Source organism: Mus caroli, unplaced genomic scaffold (genome assembly GCF_978045245.1).
Source record: "Mus caroli unplaced genomic scaffold, Mus_caroli_1 scaffold_11, whole genome shotgun sequence".
In the NCBI taxonomy this organism is placed as follows: Eukaryota; Metazoa; Chordata; class Mammalia; order Rodentia; family Muridae; genus Mus; species Mus caroli.
Window position 1 is genome coordinate 11,617 of NW_028227266.1, and position 9,425 is coordinate 21,041.

The following is a 9,425-nucleotide window of genomic DNA, read 5'->3' on the forward strand; positions in this document are numbered from 1 at the left end:
TAGGCCACTCTTTGGGCAAACTAGAAAGTAGGGGCAGACCCCTCTGTATGCCCATAATCTGCATTTGATTATTAATGGCTCGAAGATCATGCAGGAGCCTCCATTTGCCTCATTTTTTTCTTAATCACAAATATGGGTGTATTCCAAGGTGACTGGGGAGGTTTAATATGTCCTAATTTCAATTGTTCCTCTACTAATTCTCAGGCAGCTACTAATTTTTCAGAGGAAAGAGCCCATTGAGGAACCCATACAGGCTCCTCTGTTTTCCAAGTAATGGGTATACCACCCTCAACAGCTCCTAGGAAAAACCCAATCCCTTTTTATCTTGTTTGAACTTTGCAGGCACTGGCTGCAAAGTTCAGCACTTTGCACTGTAATGACTTTCCTAACCCTTTTCCTGGAGTGTAGCCAGGGTGGACTCCTTATATACACCCCAGAACAGGGAAAAGCTTTGTGTCCTCCTGGGATTGGTCAGTCTGACGGCACCTTAATTTGCATGCACCTGCTCGGGAGGGGTTGGCGCCAGATTCAGGCTAGCGCCTGTGCAGTGGTATTGTTTACGGCCACAGTGTACCAGAAACTAGCGCCATCTTTTAGGCATCGGCTGCCTACATGGCTCAGTGGTTAAAAGCACTGACTGCTCTTCCAGAGATCCTGAGTTCAAATCCCAGCAACCACATGGTGGCTCACAACCATCTGTAATGATATCTGATGCCCTTTTCTGGGGTGTCTGAAGAATGCTACATTGTACTTCCATAAATAAATAAATTTTTTAAAAAAAGGTCTTCTTGCCCAGTTTTGGGACTTTACACTACCAGGTGACTCCTAAGCATATTGAAGTTTGAGAAGTCACTGAGTTGGACTTTTTCACCAATTCCAGAGGCAACACCACTTCCAGGCTATGATGATAATTTTTGGTGATTTCTTCTTCCCAATAGAGCAGGCATTTGGGATGGAGTACAAGAGCATGGGAAAGGTTTATGGTCAAACAGCATAGTCATTGCTATGAAATTACTTTTCCCTTTTAGAAGGCGATAACTCCAGTTTCAGGGGACCAAGTCATGTCTTCTCCCATGGGCACTGTGTGTATATGGAGCACAGGTATGCATGCAGCAACACACAGCATACAGAGATAAAGGTAGTAAGAAAATTCTTTTAAATGATAACAATAAAAAAATGAATGTATGAAAATGAAATTCCCAAAAGTTACTTTGACATATAATCCTTTTGTCTTTCTATAAGAAAATCTTGAAATGTAGCTTACCTGTACTAATTCATGATTCCAATTCTCCTGCCTTCATCTCCAGTGTGCTAGGCATAGAGTATGATCCTTTGCTAAGCATAATCTTTTCCACAGTCCACATTTCAAAAAATTATATCATATGTTTGGGTACTCTTTCTTCATGGATGTCTGTGCACCACATGCATGCAGTGCCCTCAGAAGCCAGACAAGGGCATCAGATACCATGGAATTAGAGTTATAGACAGTTGCAAGCTGACATTTGGTTGTTGGAAATAAAACCCCAGTCATCTGAAAGAACAGCCAGGGCTCTTACCTACTGAGCCATCTCTCCAATCTCCTATCCTTTTTAAACAAACCAAACAACAAACAAACAACCTCTTTCTCCATTGCCCATGCAGATCTCATTTTCTTGAGAATTGGGGAAAAAAAAAGCCAACAGGTCAGACTCCACTGTATCCCTTTGTAACTTAAAATTATCAACAGGGTTTTTTATGTCTAAAGAGAGGTTTTTTTCCATGGGAAAGAATACTTGAAGATCTTTGTTTACTCATTTTGAACAAATGAAGGACTAGTTTTGTTGGGTTCAGCTTGCACACCATGTTACTTTGTGTATCAAGCTAGTGTTGCTATGTTGTCTCCTTCTTTTGCTCTTTGATGGAAGCTCAGTTACCTCACAGGTCCTCTCAGAGTTTAATATCACTTACAAGCTTATTTAAATTATCTTAGACTACAGGAACTAATTAAAGCTGGGCATGGAAGAGCACAGCTTTAATTCCAGTACTGGGACACTAATGGGGTCTACACCTGTCTTGACTATAATGTCAAATCCTATCTCAGTATCAAAAGAAACAAAAATTTAAGAGAAGAGAGAAAAATATAAAATTTAGCATTATAAACATTTACTATCTAATCTGTTATCTTAGGGTTTTATTGCTATGAAGAGACAACATGACCACCACAACTCTTATAAAAAGGACAGCATTGGTGCTGGACTATAGGTTCAGAGGTTCAGCCCATTGTCATCATGGCAGGAAGCATGATAGTATACAGGTAGACATGATGCTAGAGGAGAAGAGAGTTCTACTTCTTGATCCAAAGGCAGCCAGGAGGAGAATAGTATTTTACACTGGGTGGAACGTACTCATAGGAGACCCACCCCAAGAGTGCCACACTTACTCCAACAAAGCCACACCTCTTAATAGTGCTATTCCTCTGGGCCAAACATTCAAACACATGAGTCTATGGGGGCCAAACCTATTCAAACCACTACATATGTCTAAAGCTGTCTTGATAATCTAACAGAATCTTCTACATTCAACATTTAACACTAAATTATCTTAATACTAATCAAGTTTTGAAATAATTTAAGGAAAAGAGTGCTATGCCAATTAATTTGAAAATTTAGAGAAAATAGGCAAATTTTTAGACAACATAACCTACCAAAAGCAAGTAGAAAGGTGAAAGAACATTTATATAGCCACAAGAGAGTAATGAGGTACCAAACCCACTGCAGTAAAGTCTGAGTGGCAAGCAAAAAATCTTGGACACAATCCTGAGGCATAAAATTTCATGGATCTTAGTCTCCTACAGCCATGGCATCCCGAAACACGAATGCTCCAATCCTGTCCTTGCGTTCGTTAGTGAATGGATGTGTGTGCTTTCTTTCAGTATTGTTTTATTATAGGTGCCTCTAAGAAATGATTTGTCAAATACCAAAATTAGATTGAACTTTTATCCTGGCCTTCACCAATGTCCTAGGCAATCCTTGAGCTGACCCTGGGCTTGGAATTCAGTAAGAACGTTACCTATTCAGATGAATTGCCTCCAGTATTGAAAGAGAGATAGTGAAAGAAATTAGGCCTTATTATCTACTATATAGAGTTAGAAATTTCAGGGCGGGCTTAGCAAAGTAAGTTTAGAATTCTTATCATAGTTATGTATGGCAGACTACAGTACTTAGTAGAAGTAAGTCCCCCACAAAATCACTTAGAATAAAAGCTGAGTCACTCCCATATACAGGAATTTACAATGGTTTAAGAAGAAGATTGCCTTGTGGTTTAAGGAGAAACTACAGTATTGCATTATTCATGAAAAGGTCAGCAAGAGCAGAACCCCCTGATGCAAGCTCTCACAAGGCTCAGAGGAATAGGATAAATTGTGACTAGGCTGAAAATTCCTCACCTGGCTCCCTAATGACTAACTTTAGAAAGCACAGCTTTTTATCTCAGTTGTAACCATTGCCTGGTTACTGCCAGTATTTATGTAGGAATTTCTCTGTTTTGTGTCAGATAACTTCAATGTACCTTGGTTGATGTGTCACCTAACTTCTTTGTTTTATTCTGTATTATAAGTCTGATGCTCACTTTTAGAAAATACATTCAGATACAGCACTCTCTCTGTGTCAGTGTCTATTTGTCACTTTCCACCAACTCCTTGCTCACCTGAACACTGAAGCCCAGGTTCCCTGCCAGTTGGGGGACACACTGAGTCCAGTCTGAGGCAATAAGGTATCATGACTTTTCCCCAAAAATAAAGCATAAGAAACAGGTATCTTTCTAGAAAGTTCTGCCATACATCCAAGAAACATGAATCCACTAGAAAATAGCTCATTGGTAAAGTCTGTGTGAGATTCTGAGTTCATTCCTATGAACACACACACACACACACACACGGTGATGGAGGGAAACAAAGTCAGACGCATGTATCCAAATTATTACAAACTTTTGAGCAAACAACCCCAGCAGACTTTACGTGGCTAGGAATCTTTGATGCAAAAACAGAAAAGTAAAAGCTAGGTGTAGGGTTATATGACTGTAATCTCAGCAATGTGGAAGCTGAGGCAGGAGAATCTCAAGTTCAAATCCAGTCTAGGCACCATAGCAAGATTAAGGCCAACAAAGGCTACATAAGAACATCCTGTCTCAAATCAAAATTGTAGACAAATAATAAAGTAGGGGAAAGCCAGGAACATGTTGATGTGATTCAATAAAACATGCAAATGTAGAAGAAAATCAAACAATGGTTTAAGAAGAAATATCATGATCATGTTCCAGTTCTTCTTAGGACCTAGAGCTGATAATGTTAGGTTAAAAGGGGAAAATAATACAGTTGTCTCAAAGAGGGAAAAAAAACCCTGGACAAATGTAAACATCCATTAATAATTTAAACAAAAACAAAAATCTCTCTAAGTAGGATTATAAGGGATTTATTAGCCTAATAAAACCAACAGTGGTTGGAAAAATAGCCAGAAGATTCTTTTCAATATCAGGAAGAAGAGATGAGGGCTGTGCTGAGGCAAAGCACACTTAGAGAGGTGCCAGCCAGAACAGCTAACCAACGGAACATAAATCTAAGAACTAGAAACATTATTCTGCAGTCCTTGGACCATGCAAGAGAAGGTGAATTGGGTCTGCGGTCCTTCAGAGATTCAGTATTCTGACTCAAGTTTGCTTTCAGTAAATAAGAGGCATTTTTATTAAAAGAAGACTGACCAGAGCCAACAAAGAGAGAATTCTCTAGATAAGGCCCCAGCTATTTCAAGCTAAAGGATTATATAGGCAAAACCTACAAAGTAACAATTTTGGGAAGCCAAAGTAACTCATATCTTCTCCAGGAGCAGGCAAGGCTTGATTTAGTGGCATGTCCAGCAGATGCCTCAGACATGCAAGCAAGCAGGCAGTTTGTAAAAAGCAGAACTTAACCATGAGCCTGTGTAATCTTGTGACCCATCACTTTATAGGAATAGCTGAGGCACTGAAATATTTTGCAACATTCATCAATTTTTTTAAAGAGTAACTCAACTGTACCAGGAAGTGGTCCATCTCAGGCTACCTCACGGAGTACATTCAAGATAGAGTAATTTCTTCAGGGCTTATACAACCTAAAAACAATTTTATTTTTACAGGCCTAGAACAATAAATGTATCCTCTAAACACAATGTACACTATCACAAAGGCAGCCCAGCTAGCTTATTCAGAGGTGTAAGACCAATGTGGTAGTTTCAAGTTTTTTTCTTGGTATGGGAACAAATCCCTCCATGGTGTAATTAGAAAGAAGAGAAAGAGGCCTTGTACAAAGAAAATGATACCTGGGGAAATAGCAATCACAAGAAATTCAAAACTTTTCCAGAAAAAAAATACATTTTTTTCCTTACAGTAAATCATTGGTATAGATAAATGTGCACATTTTGTAAATATTATCAGTGTGGAAAAAACCCCAATATATGTCTCAACTCTTTTCTCACATTTTTGTAAAAATATCTCCATACCTTTGAGAGTAGATCAAAGAGATGCTCAAGATGGAGAAGGGGTGGTCATTGAAACAGACCAGAGGGTAAAGTGCTTGCTGTTTAATCATAGTGGCTACAGTTCAGATTCCAGGACCCACAGAAAACACCCACCTCTGTAACTACAGCTACAATTGAATTCTGCCTACTGTTTTCTAGGGAGGAGTTCGGGGATTGTGTTATTGCTAGGAGTGAAACTGAACTTGTGATGTATCTTTCTCAATGGATCCTATTGACAATGGTGAGATTTTATTTATTCTCTTTGTGATTGATCCTTAGTTAATTGGTTCCAGTGTCTCAAGTTTCCTCCAATATTGAAACACTGAACCACTCCACCCTTCATTTGCTATGAAAGGAAGCTCATCAGGCACAAAGGCAATGAAAAAAATCTAAAAATGGTCCCTGAAACTGATCAAATTCACTAGGCTCTTTTTCTGCCAGAGAGCAATAAAAGCTGAGAGTCCCTCTCAGATGAAAGGCAGCTGACCTGCTAAGAAGACTCTCAAAAGAGCCACCCTCATACCACCTGTCTGGAGGAAGTTTAGACCAACTGAGTCACTTGGAAAGGACATTCTTGAGCCCTCTGAGCCATCTACAGGCTGTGCAGTTTCTCTAAGTTCCAGATTTTGTGAGCTATTACCCATGCTGGGTGGGCTTTGTTGATGCAGCTGTCTTTGAGCCATTTCTGCTCCTGTGAGTAACCCCTCACCCATATTCCTATATGTAACCCCAATAAAACTTATCAGGTCAACAAGTAGGACTTTGGTGATATGGGCACTTTGGTCTGCCCTGGGTTCCTTATACAGAGGAGATACATGTTTTGTCACACAACACTACCTAATATGTTTATGACTGTAAAATTCTATTTATTCTTTGTAATTAGCAAGCATATTTATTGTGTGTGAGAAGATATTTAGAAGGGCACTTAAATTTCTATAATTGACCATAATTGGACAGTTTCCTAAAAGACACATGTACTAGTCAGGACCAACTGAACTATGCTGAGAGGATTTAGGTAACCCTGTGTTCTGCAGAAGAAATGAGATATGCATCAATACATTCAAACTTGCAACTCAGGCAAGGGAGTGCTTTGAAACCCTGGACCAAGTTGGGGTTGGGGAGGGCTTCCATCCTTCAAAAACATTGCTTAGTGTTCTTTCAGGTGATATCACACCCTGCAATGGAACCTTGAAGGCTATGCCTAGTGGCAACCCTCTGAGTTAAACATCATTTTTGAGGTTATCTCCATTGTGGTACCTGCTAGGTTTAGGCCTGGTGTCTTACTAAGTGATTAACTAGGAAGATGAGTCCTATTTGGAAGTTTTGGATATTTAGCTGATTACAGCACCCAAGAATGATACTTATTAGGAAGAATTCTTAGAACTCCTCCGACTTTTCCAGAGTGAACCACTGGTGAACTGCCAACCTCTATATAGAAATCGGTCTCTGATATTGACTGCTTAATTATGTCCATTGTTTGAGTGACACAGACCTGCAAAGTCAACTGTTTATAAAGGAGCCTCATAGGTTCGTGACCTTGGACCAACCATCTACTGGAAGAAGTGATTCTTTGTACACCAGGGTGAACAACCTAAGAGTACCCACCCATAGCAAGGCATAGAGTTGCTTTCCCTCGGAAATTAGAAAGGCAGTACTATATTATAGTCAACACACTTGAAAAAGCAATCCAAGCAGTTCTCCATGTGGCAACCTAAACAATGTGGGTTGGAGAAGAAGCCTGAAGTTTCAGGAAAAGTCTGAAAACGGAAATACCAGGATTAAAGTGGGATAGAGACAGAGTCTTAAGTTTTGAGACAAGGTCCAAAAAGGAAATGCCAGGATGGAACAGGGATGGTATTTAAAGAGTCCGGCAAGGCTCAGAAGAAGACCCCTCAGGGTCTCAAGACCTAGAGCTCCCGAGAGAACAGCCTAGCAAGGGTCAGGTACAGAAACCCAGGGAGAGACTGAAAACAACTAAAACGCCTAGAGTTGACCGAAGGTCCTCCAGAGCAGGCTGTAACTGGGAGGAAGCCTGCTAATGGTGGCAAGGGTCGCAAGCAGCCCTATTCCATCAATGGAAGAAAAAGAACAAAGCCCCCAAAAGGAAAAGTACGGAAGGTTGCTTCAACACCTTCAGTGCGACCAAGATGTGAGGTCAGACCCACACAGGCCCCACCCAATCCTTAAAAACAACTGGAAGATCAAAGGGGGCGAGTCAGGAGACAGTCATGAATCAGAAAACATGTCAGAGAGATAAAGAATCATCTACTGTTGTTCTAAAAGAATGTCTTTCACAAGACAAGAGAAAGAAGTGGAGTTCTGAGGAGAAATCTGTTACAGAGAAGAAAGATTGTGTAAAGGGTGAAGAAAGAAGGGGGAACAGTTTGAAGCCTGATTTACCAGGAACACAGGCTCAGATCATCCTGGATCGTGGCAGAGGCAATAGCTTACTCCCCAACAAGATAGCAGTACTTGCGGCAGAGGAAAAGCCTCTCACAGACCAAGAATAGAGCAGAGAAATGGATCAAGTCCTTGATATTACAGAGGACATGGAGAAGGAAATTGAGAATCACTGGGTCCAGGACCCCAAGAGGAAATTCTAAATTCCAGATTCAAATTGCAAATCACCAGAGGAGATATCCAGACCCTGGAGAACGGTCAGTAGCTCAATGATGAGGCCATCAATTTCTACATGAACCTTCTGGTTGAGAGAAATGTAAACCAAGGCTACTCTATTCTTCATGTCTAAAGCATAGCAGTTACAGTTCCATGAAAAGATGGACTCAAGGCATCAATCTCTTTGAAAAAGAACTCATCTTGGTTCCTATTCACCAGAGGGTACATTGGAGCCTAGTGGTAATCGATTTAAGAAAAAGAAGTATTGTATACCTCGATTCCATGCAACAGACAGGGAAGTCTATCTGTGAGACCATCTTCCAATATTTACACAATGAGAGGAAGACACACAGGAACATTGAGCTGGACCCTTTAGAGTGGAAGCAGTACAGTGCGACATCAGAGGAGATTCTTCTGCAACTGAATGGGAGTGACTGTGGAATGGTTACCTGTAAATATGCAGATTACATCGCTAGGGACCAGCCTGTGACCTTTTCTCAGCAACACATGCCCACCTTCAGAAAGAGGATGGTCTGGGAAATCCTGCACAGTCAATTACTGTAACAACATCCACCTGGTTGCTATGGTCCTCATCTCTGTTCTTTTCCATAGCTGTTTCTAATATACCTCAGGGAGGATGAGTTGAAGAGATTTAAAGAGAGTCAGGTACTGAGCTGCCTGACTGGAAGAAACTCACTCTCTTCAATATAGTCCTAACTCGGGATGTGGGACTGATGCCCTAATGCCATCTCTAGGATGCATGCAACTATTGCAAGCTTAGAAACTGCTGCTGCCCAACCCACAGGAAACCACATGTTGAAGAAATCCTGTTTTAATGCTGGATTTAGTCATTCAATTGTTGTTTTTTGTTTGTTTTGTAGTTTTTGGTTTATTTTTGTTGTCTATTTGTGTTTTCCTTTTTGTTCATTTTTGATTGTGTCTTTGGTTTTGTCTTTCGTTTTTTATTTTTTGGATTTTTTTTGTTGTTTTATTTGTTTGTGTTTTTGGTTTTGGTTTTGTTTGGGTTTTGTTTTTTGTTCATTTTGGTTTCATTTCTGTTATTGGTTGTTGGTTGTTTTTTGTTTGTGGTTTGGTTTTTGTTTCTTAGTCATTTGGTTTTTTGTTTGTGGTTTTGTTTTGAGTTTTTTTTGTTTGTGTTTTCAGTTTTGTATTTTCTTTGTATTTTTAATTTTGTTGTTTGTTCTTTGTGGTTTTGATTTTGTTTGTTGTTGTTTTTCTGTTTGTTTGTTTGTTGTATTTTTGTCTTTTTTTGTGGTTTTG

At 39.9% G+C, this 9,425-nt stretch overlaps 1 pseudogene; it reads left to right on the top strand.

Annotated features, from left to right (window-relative positions):
• The first annotated feature begins 7,229 nt into the window (after positions 1–7,229).
• LOC110297020 (sentrin-specific protease 2 pseudogene) lies at positions 7,230–8,882 on the top strand (annotated as a pseudogene).
• The last annotated feature ends 543 nt before the right edge of the window (positions 8,883–9,425 follow it).